Source organism: Sarcophilus harrisii, chromosome 6, assembly GCF_902635505.1.
Source record: "Sarcophilus harrisii chromosome 6, mSarHar1.11, whole genome shotgun sequence".
In the NCBI taxonomy this organism is placed as follows: domain Eukaryota; kingdom Metazoa; phylum Chordata; class Mammalia; order Dasyuromorphia; family Dasyuridae; genus Sarcophilus; species Sarcophilus harrisii.
In genome coordinates, this window is record NC_045431.1 from 174,588,177 (window position 1) to 174,609,125 (window position 20,949).

A 20,949-nucleotide genomic window follows, 5' to 3' on the forward strand; every position below is an offset into this window, starting at 1 on the left:
ACTGAGGGCTGACTGTAAAAGACTAATAAAGGTTTATCTTTTTCTTCACAAAGAATGATTTGCACAGTTCTCCATTATGAACCAAATAATGATCTTGATGTAGTCAGGGTGGGGGAGGGGGGAAGCACAGCACTGGCTGGTGTCTCAGGAGAACTGGTTTCTGTCACTTGCTACCTATGTGATCTTAGATCAATCACGCCTCTTGCTTTCAGTTTACTCTTCTGTATAAAAAGGGAATTGGACTAAATCATGCCTTTTTAAACTTTTCCACAAGAAATTTTTATATGACCCCAAGCATGTAGAGATATAAAATAGGCATATAAATCAAATATTTACTGATAATAAATCATAATTTTGTGATCCCACACAATCAGTTAAGAGACCTATATGGAATCACAAACTGCAGTTTAAGAAGCTGAGGCACCAAATAACCTCTAAAATCAATTTTGGTTTATCTGTTCCTAGTCATAACTTGCATTGGTCTGATCAACCACCCCTGAATATGTTTTGCCTCTATTCCAACACAGTCGTGTCATTTTGGTCTTCTACCAGAATGTAGGACAACAACCAATTAACTCCTACCCTATTACTGAGGGGTAGCCACCAAGGAGCTGAGAAGTTTGGAAATCTGGCATTTCCCCTCAAAGGACTTTGTTTATCTGGGAACATTCCTTGTCTTTTAAAGGGGACAAATCCAAAGTGGTACAGTGTTGGTGTTTCTTTTTCCATATAGCCTGGTTAGCTCAGAGACCTATCTCTCTGCTTGGTTCCAAAAGCTCCACTCGAATGTCTCCAAATCCTAAGGTTTGTCCTTCCAACTGCAGCCAGCACCAAGGTAGAAGATGCAATGAAATCTCTCTTGCCTCGGAGATAGGGCTTGTAGGCTTCCTCCCAGAGTACTCCTCTCCGACTCCTGGGAATGTTCCCAAGTAACTCTCTCGAGTGGCTCACTGGAGCTGTATTTATGCTACTTCTCCGAGAGTGGGATTGTGTGATATCTCCCAGCATGCTCTCTGGTCCTAAGAGCTTCAATGGGAGGTGTGAATTCAAATATCTCTTTCTAAACTCTGAAATCTCTCAAACATGTGAACTCCAATGAGTACTTAAATATTTCTTGCTTCTATGAGCTCTCTAAAGGTGTGAACACAAGCATCGTTTCTATCAGTTGTACTTAGTACCTTGTTTCAAGTTCTGGCCCAAAATATCTCCTTCTAAGATCAAATCAATTATATTGAACCATGCTAAATTAGATAATTATTGTCTCTATCAACTCTAATGGCTTAACACTTTGTAAAGATTCCAACAGTACAGGGAGTTCCAATCCTATCAATCAAGAAGCAATCTGGCTATGTTATGCACTCAAATGAACATCATAATCTAGTTACAAGATTCTTTATCCACTTGGTTATTCTTGTGTAGATGCCAAGCTAAACTTCTTTGAGTGGTTAAAGATAAAGACCTCTTGTAGGAAACTCTCCTATGCTCCAGAACCTAATGCAACCCACCCAATGTCAGCTGCAAGGAGTAACATTTGGACAGTCTTATTATCTGCAATATCTGTTTTATTATTAGCACGATACTGATGATTAAAATGTTCAAACAGCTATCAAGAATCTTGAATGATTTTGATAAAGGAGTAGAAGACATGTTATTTATTGTAAAAGAGCCTTTGTGATGGAATTTTGCTTTGTTGAATCAAATATTGCTTTTTTTCTCCTCTCAACAAAATGTTTAAGTTTCTTTCCATTGCTGACTTTATATGAACCCAATGATGGATAATCATGAGTAAAAAAAGAAACAATAGAAAGTAAAGTCAATTTGTTGTTGTTGAGCTATGTTCAATACTTTGTTTATGGGGTTTCTAGAGTGACAGGCCATTTTCTTCTCCAGATCACTTTATAGATGAAGAATTGAGGCAAACAGGTTAAGTGACTTTCCCAGGGTCACACAATTAACAGGCGATTGACATGAGATTTGAAGTCAGGAAGACCAGTCTTTCTGATTCTAACCTAATGCTCTAGCCCCTGTTCCACCTCCCTGCTACAAAGCCAGGTTAGAGTTATCTTTTTTTTTTCATTGAAGCTTTTCATTTTCAAAACATATGCAAGGATAATTTTTCACCATTGACCCTTGTAAAACCTTATGTTCCAATTTCCCCTCTTCCCTATAGGTTAGAGCTATCTTGACAAGACATCCAACTAAGTGAAGTCATACCAAAGGGAACTTAAGAATGAAAATATGAAGACAAACAAAAGAAAAATCGAAAAGATTTGCAGAGACTTTTACAACATACTTCTTGAACTATCAAGAACAGTAAATTTACCACTCTTGGATTCTAAAATCACAGTGCCATATGGACAAAGTAGTTTTTGTCTGTTTGAAAGTAAAATGAAATAAAATTCCCAAAAAGAAAAAAGAATAAATATGAACATACTTTCTCTACCTGAAGTCTACAGTGGGAGAAGAATGTTGGTCAAGGAAATTTAGTAGATAAAGCACATTTTGGGATGTTAAATTCATGATTAACCTCAAGAAGAACACAGCTTTTTAAAAGGTACTCTAAGGACAAGCCCTTACTATAATCAAACTGTATCAGTGCTGGACAAAAATGAATCTTTTCCCCAAGGCTAGATGATTAAAAATCATTATTCTAAAGTAAAGTGCTAGCAAATGGTCTCTCCCACTCCAGGGCTTTATCTATGATCAAATATTCTAACACGTGCCTGGTATTCCACATAACTCTCTTGTGCCAAACCTATCCAAATTTGGAACCAGAAACAAATAAAACATCATCAAAGACCAGGGCTCCTAGACAGTGCCACACTGAAGCTCAAGTGTTCAGCAGCTTTGGGAATTTAAACAAATAACTCTCAAGATGACACTGCCTTTGGTATGCAAACCACAAATTAGCTAATGCTTACAGGCTCACTTCAGAATAGGGATGGTGTCTTTTATTTACTTGATCAGAAAGGGGGGGGGGGGAAATCTACCCATGAATGTTTTATGTTTTATGTTATATGAGGTGAGCCATCTTTGCTTCTCACCTCTACTTCCCTCCCACTCTCCCCCTCGCCCTCCCCAAGCTTTAACCTCTACTACTGTACTATCTCAGACAACACACAGACTAGTCACTGAAGACTATTCATAGCAGGTTCAACCTCTTTAGGATCTCAAAGCCAGTTAGTTAAGACCCAGCCCAAAGGACCAATTTGTCCTTGTAATTTCAATAACCTTCATTAGTGCCTGGACCCTGATTGCTTTCCTGTGCTCAGATAAAAGATATTCTATCAATCTTATTCCCCAACTCAAGCTCTATCAAGTGATTAAAGAGTCCATTGGGGTGAAGTAGGATGATTGTGTGCAATGACACAATTCAAGGCCTGCTTTTAAACCAGCCAGCGGATGAAAAAATGAACAGTAGCAGGATATTTATGACTTGCTATTATTTCCTTCCTCTCTTTCCATCATCACTACCCAGGACCTAGGAGAAGCCATTCCTATCTTAAGGCTACATGAATAATTCAGCAAGCTCCACTGCATGGAAGAGTAGGATCACCCATGCTGCAGCTACATCTGCATCTGTTCTAAAAAGCAGCCCAGAATTCCAAGCAGGCAGTGGGGAGAGTACTGAAGATCAGGCCATTTTATATAGGCACATGGCAGAAGGGAAACAAGACCAGGGCAAGTGGCTTCAAGCACCCTGCCCTAATCACACAAAGCCCCTCTAATACTCACTTACATCATTTTTATTCAGAGAAAGCAGAGAGCTGAAGAGAAAGACACAGACATCCACAATCCTAGGGACCAGGAATGAATTCTACAAGGATAAGCCCAGTCTGAAACATCACAAAAATGGCAGAACCTCATGACCTTGGCTGAGCATTTGTGGAAAAGACTAGGAAGTGACTGCTGAGTTTCTAACACAGTGGTCCAAAAAAAAAACTGGGGGAACATGAATCAAACTGGCTATAGATTTCACTAAGGAGGGATAGAAAAAACAGTTTTGATCAAAGAAAGTCATTCAGGGTTATAATGTTGGAGAACTATAGGCACCAGTGTCCCATAGGCCCCCAAATTTCCAAGACAGAAGTGATGTCCCAGTCATAGCAAAAAAAAAAAAAAAAAAAAAAGAGCCAAGAATATTCATGAGCAGACTCTTAAGCATAGATCATGGAATCATAGATCAGAGCTATAAAGATCATCTAATCCACTCTTCTCATTTTACAAAGGAGGAAGATGAAACTCAAAGAAATAAAATGACTTGTCCAATATCACACAGGAAGCAAAAGGAAAATCTGGGATTTGATTCTTGTTCATCTAACTCTATACTCATTATTCTTTAACTAACAATATACTGTTTTAAGTTCCACTCGTATCTTTGGATGTCTCCTTATATATTGCTATTACTGACTAAAGATCTCCCTTAGAATGCATTGATAAAGCTTCCCTCTTCTGCAGCAATTGGCAGAAGATTCCATTTTCCCCCATGAGTATGCTTAGAACACACTATTTCCTTTTCTTTTTTATCTCCATCCCCTTCTACACACAACTTAAATGTATCTGTCAGACATTTTCAGTTGCTATTTTGCTTCTCATTTCTTGGAGAAGAATCAACTTTGTAGTAGAAATGGCAGACACCAAAGTCTAACAAGGAGTCACTACCCAATGTGAAGTAAGATAAGAAAGCACTCACTTAGTTTGTCTTGTGGTATTTAAATCACCTGGCCCAAATAAGGTCTATCTTTGGGCATAGCAAGAACTTGCAAACCAGACTGCTGAGTCACTATCTGTGACATATAAAAGATGATGGGAAATAGGAAAGTTGTTACAGGGCAAAAGAAGGGCAAATGCTGTCTCAGCATTCAAAAGAAAAATGGGGCAGAGGAGAACTAAATGCCAGTGAGACTTTCTTTGATTTCTGGGAAAATATAAGGATTGTGAGAACAGATCATCAAAGAAATGGCAAGGGATATGATGGGAACAAAGAGTCCTCATGGCTTCTTTAAGAATAGGTCATGCTAGAAAAGAGTTTCATTTCCTCTTTTGATGGGGTCCTGATACCAATAGGTTAGGGTAATGTCATAAATAAAATGTACCTGATTTTGATAAATCATTTCACACAATATCTCTTATGGATAGAAACATGTATATGACAACTCTTAAGATATAGATGGAAGTGACTCAAATACTAATTACTGGTTCAATGTTAAATCAGAAACATGTGTTCTGTAGAAGGTGGTAGGGGCTATGTTTGCCCATTGTTGCTTAACTATTTTTTAATCAAAGGTCTAGATAAAGAGGAGTGTCATCAGATGTGCAGATGAACAGAGCAAAGAGAGAGAGAGTTTATGGGCTGGATGGCAGAGTCAGGAACCAATAAAGCGTTGACAGGTTAGAACATAGGGCTAAAATTAAGAAATTGAAGTTAAAACGGGCATAAAAATCTTACATTCGAGTTCACAATAGTATCGTAGCAAGTGTAAGATGGGGATGGCAGAATTTTGAGCATTTGAAAAATAATCTAAAGGTTTAGGGGGAATGCAAACTCAGTGTGAGCAAGGTGATAATGCAACTAGCTAGTGGGTTCTTGGATTATATTAAGAAGGATGATGGCTTCTAAGTATAAGAAAGGAACAGTTTTACTGAAGTCAGTCCTGCTCAAATCAGATGTGGGATATTGCATTCCTTTCTTGGCATCTACTTAAAAAAAATAGAACTGATAAGCTCGTGGAATATTCATCAGAAGGTCACTAGGATGGTCAGTTAACAAGCATTTATTATATGCTTACTTCGTGTCAGAACATTGTGCTAAGAGCAGGAGATTAAAAAAAAAAGACCAAAAAAACCATGTAATCTCTGCCTTTAAGCAACTCACATTTTAATAAGTGCAGATAATAAAGGGCCTTGAGTGATGATAAACAAGGATAGGCTGAAAGAATGTTCTGTTTGGAGAAGAGACTCAGGGAACATATTAGCTGTGTTCATAAAGGGCTTGCTTGTGAAGGTGGGATTAGACCTGTTTTGTTTAACCTCAAAAGGCAATATCAAGGGACAAGTAATTCAGACTACAAAGATACAGATTCAGACTTGATACTAAGGGGCAATGTTAATAATCAGAGCTGTCCAAAAGAAACATGGGAGGTAGACAGTTTCTCCTGAATGGATGCTTTCAAAAACAAGTTAGCTCAAGAGTCAGTTATGTGATAGTCCAGATTATTTCCACAGATGGGTTGGACTAGATAATAATTGAAGTTCCTTCCAATCTTAGGATAATCCTGATCCCCTCATCAGAATTAATTAACAAATTTCCTAAGAGCAGAGACTTTGTCATTTTTTCCCCCACTTCTGCTTTTTAACCCCTAGCAAAGTATCTTGTTTATGTTGGTATTTGTTCCATTGAGCTCAATTGAATTCCTTTTAGAATTGAGACTTTTGCAAACTAAAGATCCATTTTGGCCTCTCCCAGTATCAACCTTCTCACCCAACAAATTGACACTGCTGAGAAACATCACCTTAGGGCTATCATCTTCTCATTGGTGACTTCCTTTATGGAGCCACCATTTTAGGAAGGACCCTAACCCTGAATCTCCTCACTACCACTGGAACTGTTCTTGGAATTTTCTTGCTAACTTACTATATTTCCAGTCATATCTTTCTAGTTCCCCCTTATGAATTTCCTTCTACCAATTTAAACCTTCGAAATCAGCAAAAGCTACAAATCAGGGCTTGATTTATTGTTTTGATTATATAGATTTCAGACAATGAGAGAGATGATGTTAATTATGCAGATTAAAATTGAGAGTGTTCTGTGTACATTGCTCCCTCTTCTCCCCCCACCCCCATAGGGTCAATACCACCACTACCTTTCTGTGTTGTCTTCCCTTCCTGTCATATAAGTTGGATGAGGGCACAATCTGTCTTGTTTGCTTGGATTTGTATCCCTACAGTTAGCACACAGTAAATCCTTAATAGTAATTACATGCAATAATATATTTACCATATTTTGAAAACTTTTTTCATGTTGATCCTACCTATAATTTTAAATCCTCCCTCCCTTCCTTCCTTTGTTCTTTCTTTCTTTCCACCCCCTTTCTTCTCTCCTTTGCTTTATTCCTCCCTTCCTTCCTAGCAAAATCTGAGTAAGAACACACTTGTGTCTTTATATATAAGTGGAAATGGAATGGATTAAAATGGACACAACAAAAATAGCTAATAGGAATCTGGAACAAAAAGATAAATAAGAAAGTGGCAAGGAGTACCTAGCTATTGTCCACACACCACACAAAATCACCTTAAAAAGATGAGCCCCACATCTCATATCCTTAGAGTTGTTCCTGGGAATATGGAAACAGCTATGGAATAGATGTAGCCCAGTGCCTCATTTTATGTTTCTTTTAATAACCATTAGCTCTAATCCTACCATCAAGGATTCCTAGAGATGTCCCAGGTGTGCCCAGAAGGTGAGGTGACTGGTGTTTCCTTTCCTTAAATTGAAGCACATATCAAAGACTACAGCTCCCTTTATTTACCTTTTTTTAAAAATCACACTGCCCCTAACAATCAAAGGCCAAGTAGGGGTTGGGGAATCGTCTGCATAGGGCTGACCGTCTTGAAGCAAATATGTTTATTGCTTAACGTATTTAGGCAAATTAAAGAAAGGAACTCAATGGATAACTACATATTTCGCTTTGTATGAATGGATGTAACTACAAGGCTTACAATTTTTTTTCAAGCAGCTGAGTATAAGACCTTGTCTTTTTTCTTGAAATTCAGAAACTGCCTAGCATGATGGAAAAGCTTCAACTTTGCACTCAGAGGGTCTCCCTCCAAGTTCAGTTCTGCAACTAATTACCCGTGTAGTAAGCACCAAGTCCCTTAATGTCTCTGGTCTCAGTCACTTCACTTTCCATACTTAAGAAATGAGGATCTTGACTAAATGATCTGTAAGGTCTCTTCCAATTCTTAATCTATCATCTATTTCTAGATGAAAAAAAAATGAGGATAAGAGATAAAAAGTGACTGTTCCAGGTTAAATGGCTAATAAATGTCAAAGTTGGAATTTGAACCCAGATTTACAGATTCCAAAGTCAATATTATTTCCACTATCACAAAGCATCCTTACCATTAAAGGCATTTCCATGCCTTTGTTAAACTTTTGTACTAATTCTCAGATTCCTCATTGCTTGCTCAGTCAACTTAAAAATCAATAATTTAAATACTTTTTTTTTTTTTTTTTTAAAGAAAGACATTATGCTTTGTTACTAACTGGAATGTCTATTCTTCTAAGGTCACTTTGCATCTGGTACTACTGCAGAGTGATTGAATGGGTTTTAAACAGTACAAAGAGATTTAATATATTATCTTTTCATTTACCAAAAGTAGACTGTATGCACTGATCTATTGATTTCCTTTTTAATCATGAAATATTGCTTTCCTTAGCACATAGCACATACATCACCCAAAGTGCATGGATAAAAAGCTTAGATGTTGAAAATACAATCATGAGGAGCATTCTCTCCAAACCCTACAGTTACAGCTTTATTTCTAAAGTGATATTTTCCAGGAATGAAACTCATTTTGGAAAAATGTATTAAGATATAGTCATGCTCACGTCAATATCATTTCAAAAAAGCCAAAAACAATTAGTTTGTAATGTCCTAGGATCAAAATCTTTCATGGAAGAGGAACTGGAAATTCTACAGACTATCAGACAGGCACCATTTTTGACAAGGATCTTTTAGTCCTGCATTATGTCTGAGTACTAGAACAAATACAACATTTAATTAGAGGAATTGATATATAATTTAAATTGGAAATTTAGGGCAAGTCCATCAATATTGACTCAGTCCCTCAGGCAGGAAGCATTTATCAGCTTCCTTTTCTATAAAAAGACTAGCAAATTCTTACCACCAAATCATAAAGAATGTCAATGAGGAAAACTATGATCAATCTCTACTTTGATAAGCTATACTCCAAAATATATAGTGATATCCATTTATGAAAAAATGGGTTAAACTAAAAAATAAACCTGATCAAAATTAATGAGTTTTCTCTCACACACACATGACACACACACACACACACACATACACACACACACCCCTAAAAAGAGAAGTATTTCCTTGAAAACATAAGCATACTCTGCTTGTTATCCTAACTCTCCATTTGGTGCATTTTTGAAAATGCAAAGATATACTATATAAATCCTTGAATGAATTGATGTTTTTCTTTCCATTAGTCCCACCCTCCTAGAGAAATGAGGCCATTCTTAGACAGTTCCATAAACTCCCTATGCCAAAAGCCTCAATAACACTTTGCAAAAGAGAGATATTCCTGCTACACATCAAACATAATTTGAATAGTTAACAAATAAAGAACAGAAGAATGGGAATCTCAGACAGGAACTTTTTAACTTAGAGAGGACATCCCATGGGAAACCTCAAGGGAATTAACTGCCTCTAAGAAAAAAACATTGACTATTCAAGTAGGCTTTCAGTGTCCTCTTCTGCAATAGGAGAAGGCAATGGGTGTTAAATCTATTTTTCTAGCCTTAGCTAACATTATAACTCTTCACAAACTCTATGTTTCAGACAAACTGAATGACCAGCTCTTCTCCAAATGAGTTAGTTCATCTCTCACACTCATGTATTTGCGCAGGCTATCCCTAAGGAAATTATTTCACCTCAGTTACCTAACCCAACTAGATGGGTAGCAGTGAAGTATTTTCTACCTTCCTCAAAGGGTTGTGTCAGGATTCTATGAGATCTCAGATGTGAAATCATTTTGCAAAAGTTTTTAAAGATTCTATCAAGTACCAATAATGAGAAGAATTACTATTATTTTTGGGTTACATTTGCAGAGCATTCTCAGGCTTACAAAGCACTTTTTGCACAATGTTCCTATGAAATAAGTTAAATAGTTATTATTAGTTATGGTCTCCAAGAATTATGGTTATCATCATCACTAGTCTTCCCTTTTACCTGATGATTGTTCTAATTATGCTTTATGTGTTCCCCATTTTCCATAAAAATCAAGATTCCCTCCACTTCCTTCCCCTCTCCCCATCAAGGGCTAATATGATTTCACTCCTCATCATTTTCCATAATTTTTCCTCTAGGGAGTATTGAATTGAACAAAAAAGGGAGAAAGAACAGGAATATTATTCCCCAAAATATTTTTCCAGAAATATCAATATCCATTATGAAATAGTATTGGCACCTTCTGAAGGCTGAGAGGAATACAGATGGGCAGCCTGAATTGAGCCAAGAATCTTATATTTACACTTGAACAATTGAAGTCATAGAGGAAAGGGAGAATTTCATGGATTCACTTTGGGACCCCTGGTGTCATAAAAACAATCCTTAAGAGTATTCGGAGTCCTAGCCCTTGAGACACATATCCAGGAACACATACATGTGCAGCAGATATACATAGAGAGCTGATGGGACTAACCAAGTTAGACTAGGGAGCTGGGGTGACTGGGGGACTAACTATATGACTGATAAAATCCAACTAAAGCTAGAGAAGCAGCAAGTCTGAAGGAGATACCAAACTTTACTCTAGAGATTCAAGTTATGATGCAGACCTTATTCTCAAAAACAGTTGCTGAAATAACTATAACATAAAGGAAAATGTGCTAAAGAAAAGAAATCAAATCAAAGTGGTTTGAAAAAAATCTGAAGGACAAAAGATTGTATTCATTGGTAAATGAAGTGTAGGAATATCTTGGAGCCTTATGAATATATGATAAGTTTTAGTGGACTTAGCTGAAATTTCAAAAATTCATTCCCAGCCCCATATTCAAAATATTTCTAGCTCCTTCAGACCGTCTAGCATGTCTACTCTGTTGGGTCAGCTTTCAAGTATCTAAATCACTTAAATCTCTCAACATGTTTCCTCATCTATAAAAGGAAGGATTTTTGGGACCTTAAGTCCCTTTCAACTCTAAATCAATGATCCTATGATCATATCTTCTTCATTTTGTGATATTACTTTGATAAAAGGATGGTTTAAAAAGAATGGTTAAAAATGTTCATATTTTATGATTGGGACAAGTATTGTGATATATATATGTGTGTGTGTATGTATGTATATGTATATATACATCAATAATGAAATTTAAAAAAACCCAACAACTCAAAGAATGGTCTTAGAAATATACAATATTCATAGTAGCATTTGGGGGGGAGGGTAGCAAAACATTGAAAATAGCATGAGTGTGCATTAAATGGGTAATGGTTAAAAAAATTATAATATATGCATAAATAATAGAATGCCATTGTGCTGTAAGAATAAATAAACAAGAGGAAATCAGGAAAAAAAGCATCTTAATTAATGCAAAGTACAATATGTAGAACAGAAACAATCATACAATGACTAAGACAGTATTCATGAAAAGAATATGAAAATGAAAGTGAATGTTGTCTAATTACAAAGACTAATCTTTGTCCTAAAGAAAAGATGAGAATATATATCTTTCTCTTTTCCTAGAAAATATGGGAGGACTATAGATATAGAATGTTACATGTACTGCAAAGACTACTATGACTTGCTTTACTTAGTTTTTATTTTCCTTTTCCCATCACAGAGGAAAGCTTACTGGATGCTATACCTGGAAATGATGATTTTTGAAAATGCAAAAAGTACAGAGAAAAATTAATTAATAAAATAAAATAATATGAAGTAGTTTGGCTAAAAATAAATATTGATTAGGATGGTTTTGTAAAATGCAACCCAATATTTATTACTTGATTTTTTTGAAACTCTCTATTAATTACATTTCTGCTATAAAAATTAAAATGCATTGTTTTTTAATTCATGGTGTTTTGTTTTTAAATTCTTTTGGCATTTTTCCAGGAGTATGGGACTTTTTTTTTGGCAACTCAACGCTCTCTAGAAGTGAATCCAAGATGAATTGGAAACAGATGCCATTCAATGTGTATCCCTCCTATCATTGTGATGGCTAATAAAATCAAAATTGTTTCCCTGTTGGAGTTTGAGCCTGTTTGATGTGTTGGCTTTATCATTATTCAAGCTTCCTGGTTTTATCTAATCGTCTGATTCTAAAAACAAAAGTTTTTTTAAATCAAATAAGTATACAAATGGACACCTGTTTTTTTGGAAGCACTCTCCTGGTACTGAGTAATATTGCCTTAGTTCCAATTGGTCATATTGTTGAATGACTTATTCTAGAGGAGTAAGAGACTGTGTTTTTAATAATGTCAAACCAATGTGATTCTCTTCATTGACTAAAGAAACACTTCACTGCATGTTATAACCTTCCATCATAAATTTTGCCCCTGTAGAATTGCATGGACCATTTTAAATAGCATGGAAAATGCATGCAAAGTGTAGTCATAAGGGCCATGACACTGATCCACCCCTAAACCAACCACAGCAATTCAAGATTTCAGATTGATAATTCTTGTACAATGAATTAATCTATCCCTCTTCTGTTCACTGAAGTAGAAAACTAAGGACAGGAGTAATTCCTTTTTACACATAGTTCTTTTTATATAAAACTTTCTGTATAAATGTACAAGGTAAGGCATTACTTACTCACTATTACTTACTATTTCTTCTCCCTTTGAAGTATTTGATCCAAAGATATCTTTGGATCAAAGACATAGCAATTTCATTGAGTAGTTCCAATAAGGAGTGAAGAGAATAGTATAGTTCAACTCTGATAAACCATCCTTAAGATTCACTTTTTTTTAGGAATCCCAAAAACCATGGGATTTGAGATTTCACAGACTTTCAGAGATAGAGTTTCAACTCAGGAAGTTCTACAAGGCTACTGATGACTAAGGTAAAAGTCTATTGCTCCTATAGCATGCTATTTCAAAATGTCATTGATTTGTGAGATCCCAAAGTCCTCAGAACATAAACTCATTTTGTTACTTAAGGAAACGAGTTATAAAACTAAACAATGACCGAACTCATAGTTGGAAGGGATACAAGCAGCTAACTGGTCCAACCCTGAACCAACAGTCACCCTTATAATGGGCCCCCCCAAGCCATCATCTAGTCTTTGCTTGATGTCCTCAAGCAACGGACCCCTGAAGAGTAAGAAGCATCACCTCTCAATGATGCTAATTTTACTTTTGGACAGCAAAATTAAACCTGCTTTAAGTCTATGCATCTTCCATCTGCTTTCTTGGATTAAAAAGAACAAGTCTAATCCCTATTATATAAGATGATCTTTCAAACTCTTAAAACTATTTCCTATTCCCTAGCCTTCTCTTCTCAAGGCTGAATATCTCAAATTAACTTAAAGCAATCCTCATATGACTTGGTCTCCAATTCCTTTACCATTCTAGTGGCTTTCTTAAACTGTGGCAACCCTAACTGATCCCAGGGTTTTCTAACCAGGGAAGGATATAACAGGACTCTGCTCCAGAATACCCAATTTCTTTTACTGGAGCCCAAGATCACAGAAGACTTTTGATTGCCTCATTCCATTGCTAACTCATATGCAGCATATAGTCTGTTGCACGCCTTACATCTTTTTTAGACAAGCCGCTATCTAACCATACTTCTCCCATCCTATATTTGGGGAATTAATTTTCTTTGTTCCTAAAGACGAGATTTTACATTTATACCTGCAGAGTTTCATTTTATTTGCTTAAACCTGATGTTTAGGTGTTTGGGATATTTTTGGATTCTGCCTCTGTCCTGTAGGATGCTAAGCATCCTTCTGTTTTGTGCTTTCTGTACTTATAATGAACAATATAGATGTGTCCCTTAATCCAATTTGATGATAAAAATGTTAAATAAATAGCAAAGGACCCTACAAGCATTTCAGTTATATTTCACCACAGGACTCTTTTTATTCTGATGTTGAACTATTAATATCTCCTCTTGGTGGATGGCCATTCAAAGCAATTCCAAACTCATCTCAGTTAATATCATCTAATCTCCTTCTCTCAATATCCCTCTCCATACCATAAGATACTTTATCAAATGCCTTGTGAAACTCTAGGTATGCTCCACTTAGTACAATATTCCCCTTGGGAGACACGTGAGTAACCCTGTCTAAAAAGGCAATATTCTAAACATTAACAGCAAAGGGCCAAGCACAAATTGAAAGATGATAAGGTAGTCTAATCTGTGGTCAAGGTCTCCCATTTGCCTTCTTCATATCTCTCCACTATGAAATTACATGACCATTCAGGTGACATAGAATCTTTGATTCCTTGGATCTCAACTCATTTCACCTGTCTAACAGGAGTAGAGGGAACAATTAGATTGCAACAGATAGAACGGTACAGCGCTTTTAAAAAAAAAAAAAGGCACTTTAAAAAATACAGGAGTAGGTACCAGCATAAAATGAGAAGAAATGGGAACATAAGTGCTTGGAATCAGCAAGAGAAGTGAGATGATTTCTGGAAAGATGAATAAAGAATAGATAAAGGAGGAAATGAAGAAGTTTGAATGGTGAAATGAAATATTGTCCATATCCCACATGGTCATAGGTCATGAGAGGAGGTGGGAGCTGAGAGGCCTCTGGCATCTGGATGCCTTTTTCAGAAGAATTCTCTCTCCATAAATATATGAACCATTTAGCCCACTATCACCACCAGAGGCACCCTAATTAGTCTCTCTGAAGATCTAGATAAAATCATGGACACTAATGGATGAAAGAGTGTTTCAAATGAAATTGACTAAAAACATATTTTTCCTTACTGGATCATTACATAATGCCAACAGCAATAATATCATTTCTATAGTGCTATGAGGGTAGTTTTTCTTGCTGTTTTTTTTTTTTTTTTTAAAGCACTTGCCTTACAGTGGAGGTAGGCAAATAAGAGAAATGTGAGGAAATGGATACATTGCTTATTATCCCCATTATAGAGATGAGGAAACTGAAGCTAATTGACTTGACTAGAATCACTCATGAAGTTTAAAGTGGTAAAACACATCCAATCGAGTCCCCCATGGCTGGACATTTATAGGTACCAATTAGGAAAACTCTAACAATGTCCCAAAGGAAGAGCAGTCAGACACTGATTTACACAAAGCCCATTTACACTTCTTTTTCACTGTCTTTTTGATGGAAGATAAAAAATATTTTATGAAATAAGCCTTTCATTATCATTTATTCAATACCATAATGTCCACTGGTATCTTTCCCTCTTAGTCAAAGAAGTGTGACAGTTAAAAAGTTCAAGAGACATAGTTTATGACTAATTTAATAATTTTATTAATTAAGTCAACATATCATTAATAAAAAGATGGTCATTTGGCCGTTTCTTAGACCAAAGACACCCAATGGTGGCTAGGTGACAGTTTATGTGTCCTTTGAAGACGAGGTATTCCTGAGAGATGGCAATGAGCTCTGATTGTTTAAAGCAATGTGAAATGGATGATCTTGGGGGTACATGACTTAAGTCTTTCAATGAGACATCAATTTCCATTTTATCTTTCTTGATAATAGGGAGATTCAAAAACAATTAGCAGGAATATACCCATTAGTGGATATTTAGACTTTCTTTTATTGTCTAATTAGATCTTGGTCTGAGTATATTTCTAAGAGAGATTTCCAACACTGGTTTCTGCATGAGGAAATAGAAAAGAGGAAAAACTTTGGTCCTAACATAATAATTAGTTACCCCATCCTAAACCACCATGTGGCATATTTGAGTGTCTATAACAAATATATTCCACTAGCATTATTTTAAAGAAAACCTTCTGAAAGAAAGCACTCCCATCATTGTAGCACTAAAATTGATTAAGAAAGCCTATGCTTGTTCAGTGAAAGATTTTTGAGTTCATATCTCTGAAATAAAAAAGCAGGACATCCTCTTGAGGATATGTTTGTGGATAGGATGAAAATGATTATTACTGCTCTCTTTTACAGTAAAAAAATTTATAGTTTTTTTTTCAGTTTTTGAAGTATCCTTCCAAAACAAAAAGGCAGCTGCCTGCACCAAAAGTGACAATCTTTCTCTGAAGCAGGGACTGAGGCCCCTTTCTGAGAGTCAGTGTGATTTCCTGGAAAAAGCACAGGGCTGGTCCAAGTCTGGAGACCTGATTCCTAGCATTGCCTCTATCACTCATTAGCCATATGACTTCTGCACATGGTACATTCCCTCAAGAGAATTAAAGCTCCATAAAGGCAGAAAAAGTGGGCTTTTTAACTTAGCTTTCTCCTCCGAGCACCCAGCATAGTAAACAGCAGGCTCCTGATAGATGTGTGTCAATTTGGCTTGGATTAGATGAAGTAACTTTTTCACTGGGTATCAATTTCCTCATATGTAAAATTAGGATAAAACCACAGCCCTATGAACCTTATATATAAAATGGTTGTAAGGAAGGGAAATGGCATTAAAAAACCCTTTGAAAACTGTGACTGGTTATATAGGACAGCATATCTTCAGAAACACCTTAGCATCCAAGTATCCTCAGCATGAATTTCAGAAGCTTATGAAAATATTTGTGATGAATGACCTCTTTAGAGGAAAGTATCACTTTCTCAAAACATCAGAGCAAGGACTTGTAAAAATGTTCTGATTGTCTTTAAATGAAAACGACCTAAATAATTTACTCCATGATATTAGTGCAATTGAACAAAGGTCTATGAGATTGAGGCCATGAATTTTCTTTATAGAAGCTGTGTTCCGACATCCATTGTCTTGTGTGTCCCCAACTTCAATGAGTGTAGTCTTATGTCTGAATTGAATTTAAGGTACCCACTCTGTGTCTAATCACACATTGTCCATATTAGAACTCAAAGAGGAAACAAAGCCGGTATCAGTGAATGAATCAAACAAGCTCTCATTTCTGTAATCTTATAAGTTTTAAAAGAAATTTCATCATGACCATACCTTGAGGGAGAAAATACAATTATGATGGTCCTTTTCCCGTAGACAAGCAATCAGAAATAGTGGCAGATTATGAGTTACTTACAGTTGCAGGGTTAGGAAAAATGAGACCTAGAATAGAAAGCTGGGGCTTTCTCTCTCTCATCCTAGGGCCTTTCCCAGTATCAAAATTGGAGTCAGTAAGGTAAATTTACTTAGGCCCAGTTGAGTACCAAAATGCAACTGTACCAGAAATGTTATTATCAAGAGAAACTAGGAGATATTTAGGAAACAAGTAGAACAGGGAGAAAACACACCAGGCATTTGCTATTACAAATAGCTAATATTAAATTATTAAATCCTCATTACAACCTTGAGAGATGGATGCTATTATTATCTTCCATTTTACAATGGAGGTAACTGGGACAGACAAACATTAGGGGACTTAACCAGGGTCACAGAACTAGCAAAAGTCTGAGGCCAGATTTGAACTCTGGTCTTTCATTTCCAGACTCAGTGTTCTGTGTATCAGGCCTCCACCTAGCTGCCTCTAAATGAAGACCAAGAATCCCCGAGGATCTCATTCATTTGATACTTTCTAAGAAATTAGTATTGCTCAGGGTCTGAAGACCTTTTAATCCAAGGAGCTTCTAACTTATGGGAGAAAGAAAAGTAAAAATATGATAGATGGGTGAAATGAATGTAAAGAATTGGCAGAGAGAAACCTTTCATGGGGGGTGGCAGAGAGGGCATCAGGAAAGGATTCAAGGGCAAGATGAAAATTAAAGAAGGTTTTGAAAGAAGAGCAGTGTCCAGAAATAAATGATGCAAGAGTAGGGGAGAATGCCAAGGCAAGATATGTACAGGGAACAGAGAACAATACATTGTCCATGGGAAGGAGACACTTCTCTTAGGAAAGCATTATAACTTCTTTACTCTCTCATGACTCTCTAGCTCTGTTTATCATCCTGATTTATTCCCACACCACTCCTCAGGCTCCAAAGTTCAAAGAGGTTTCAATATTTCCCCTTCCAAGGGCAAGAAGGAAGGGTGTCAAGGTCCTTGCAGAGGGAGAGATAAAAGAGTCAAATGTTGCTTAGACTGTTAGCGAAAGGAAAGGTCCACAATTATCCTAGCTACATGGTCATTAGTGTGGGATAGAAACATAGTCATTAGGGGACTGACCTCATATAGAGGAATTGTCCCCGAAGGGAAAAAAAGGCCTATCTCTATTCTGGCACTGTATTAGTATTCATGAGCTCTGTGTGTCTACACAGTCTAATATGATGAAAGTATGATATTATAGGAGTTTGCAAAAGGGAAACATCTACCTTAGGGAGGTTGGCAAGCCTACCATGCATGAGGGTAAATTGAAAAGCTCTATTTTGCCTTCTGCTGCAAGAAAGCTGAGAGAAACTTGTAATTTAGAGTAGGAAGCCGAGTCAAGCAGGAAAAGAGTAATTCCAATATTGATATAATACAACCCATCATCAGAGAAGGGAGATTGGTCTGGGGGCTAACCCAGCAGACACAATTACTGGGATTGTCTCTTTTCTCTTCTCTCCGTCTCCAGGATAAAGACGAATCAATTAGCCCCCAACACACAGTGACCTTGACAGCAATACCGCTGAACAGAATATGCTGAGGCAGAGAGAAAAAGGAATGAGAGGGGAGAGAAGTGTTCTGAAATCCACTGCCAGATGCTTTTCTGAGCAATCCTTCACTCCGAACCATGATGCCTGTGACTTGCTTCTAGCCAAAAATATCTCATTTGAAAGGATATACACCTCTCCTGGCTGTAAATAAACAAGGCTTTCTCAGATGGGAAGAGAAGAGGCAATGAAATGCAGAAAAGGGCATGTTCTCACCAGTGAGTAAACAAACATTAACAAAATCAAGGATTGACTAGCACCTACTTCCTGAAAAGAGAGCTGGCCCAGCACAGCACCCTCTCCCTACTTCCAAAGAGAAATGAGATGGCTTTTTGACCAGATAACTTTTAGAGACACAATAAAAAGGGAATAAAGGAATAACAGACGTTGAGAGTAAAGCATCTAGGAGTTAGCTGTCATAAATCCATCACCTGGGGAATCCCAACAACTATTCTGTGGTGACTGCATTTTTTAAAAATAAAGTTTCAGATCAAGTGCCACTTTTACACTAAGCTTTTTCTGACACCCCACCCCCAGTTGTTAGGAAATTCTCCCCTTACGTTACCGTGCATTTACTTTGAGTATATCAATGCAAATGTATATGTATGTGTACATATATACATACATATAAATGCATGTGTGCATGCACATATACTTATATGTTGTTCTCCCAGGCAAATGTGAGTTCCTTGGGGGCAGAAACTATTCCATTTCCTTATCTTTGCATTACCATCACTTATCATAGCACCTAACACATAGTAGGCACATAATAATGATTGTGAATAAAATGATTTAATTATTTCCCAGCCATCATTTTTCAGGCTCTTGACCAAATTTAAAACAGGATAATATAACCTTGCATTTGTTCTAGGGAGCCATAAATCTTTTCACTGAATGAGAATGAGATCAAAATCCCATGTCCAACCCTTGGAGAAAGGCATAAAAACTATATGGGAAGTATAATAACTTAAGACACTTTATGGAAGGAAATTTGTCTTCAATTTAAAAAAATGGTTATTTTTAATTATGTACATCTGCCATGGTCTTAATCAATAAACCATACACTTTTTAAAATCTCCCAAATCTCAGTATAACACATTTCAGAAGGTCCTTCCAAGGAGTACATTTTTGTTTCCTTGCCCCTATTCCAGGCTAGCCTAGTCAGAAAGGTGCCCTATCTTTTCACTGAAGCATCATATTTCATATCAGACAAAAGAGTAACCTTGCCGCCCATGCGGAACTGTGCCTGCTTTGGGAGCTGCATACTCTGCACTGCTTGTTCCAGGCAAGCCTGTCGCATCTGGTGGCCAGGTGGGAGAGGCCGAGGATGTCATGATGTCTGTCAGCCCTTTAATGGTGCTCTGGGGATCTGAGAGATGCAGAGTGGTATCTGAAGAAAAAGACTTTCTTCCCTGATTGTACCTGGAAAACAAACCTTTCAATAGGTCTGTCTCTCACTGGAATGGGAAATAGTAAAATAAATGAACATGAGAGAGACTTCACAAGAGTCAAACTAAGTTCTTCTGTGTTGGTACAGCTCTATCTCACACCGAACAAAATCATCAGGGTACATGTGTACGGAGGGAAAGAGTTATTTTTTTCTTCCTGATGTTTAGGGTTGGGAAGAGTTTCATAATAACGTTTCTTTCTTCCTAAAAGGAAGTAAAAAATAAAACCTCTAAGGGAATATATAAGTACTAGATTTAGGAGATGAATCTTTTTTTTCTCTACTAAATTACCTATCCATCTCAAAGAGGTGAAGCTCAGGGACAAAAATAAAAGACAAGAGTTACATTCAGAAAACTGCTGGAAACTTCTTTTCATGCAAAAGTTTATAGCCAAATGACTTCACAGGATTTCTTCCTTGTCTTCCTTTCCTCTGTTGCCCTTAGGCCTACTCAGCATCTGGACAGCGGCAGTCTGCGTATACTAGGTCCAGAGCCTCAGCTTTTTTCTGAGCTTATTACACTTAACTGGGGCAGTCAAGGTATAGGCTAAAATGGTACATCTCCCAAAAAACTAGGTATCCTACAAGTGGATTGGTCCCAAATCACTGTCAAGAAAGCTCTAAATACTTGATCACCCAAGACTGGCCTAACTGGAGAAAGCACTCTGACAGAATCATGCAGTATCCTGAATATTCAACAAAAACCCTTCCTAAGCAAAAGCAGCCAAAGTACAGGTGGAGACAACCTTAGGTAGTTAATGGGCCAAGTACCTTGATGAAGTTATCAAGAGGAATTGGCAACTAGAACCAAGAGGGCAACAGAAGCAATCCTTGCTGAGAAAGCAGGGATAGGGAGAAGGGGTGGGGGAACAGTTGTCGAATGAGAATAATGAGGACTAAGGGGTTTTGGGCCAGGAATGGGTAGAAGAGAGGTCAATAAAAAGTAGAGAAAATCAGCACCAGGGAAAGAGAAAAAAATAAAAAAAAAAGATCTTCAATCCAACTCAAGCATCACGGAGCAGATTCTTTTCTGGGACATAAAAGGAAC

The 20,949-nt window shown here is 37.0% G+C and overlaps 1 protein-coding gene across 9 annotated transcripts in view; it reads right to left on the reverse strand.

Moving 5' to 3' along the window:
- The window catches only part of NRG1 (neuregulin 1), a 212,519-nt gene that overhangs the window by 110,667 nt on the left and 80,903 nt on the right, over positions 1-20,949 (reverse strand). The window lies entirely within an intron of this gene.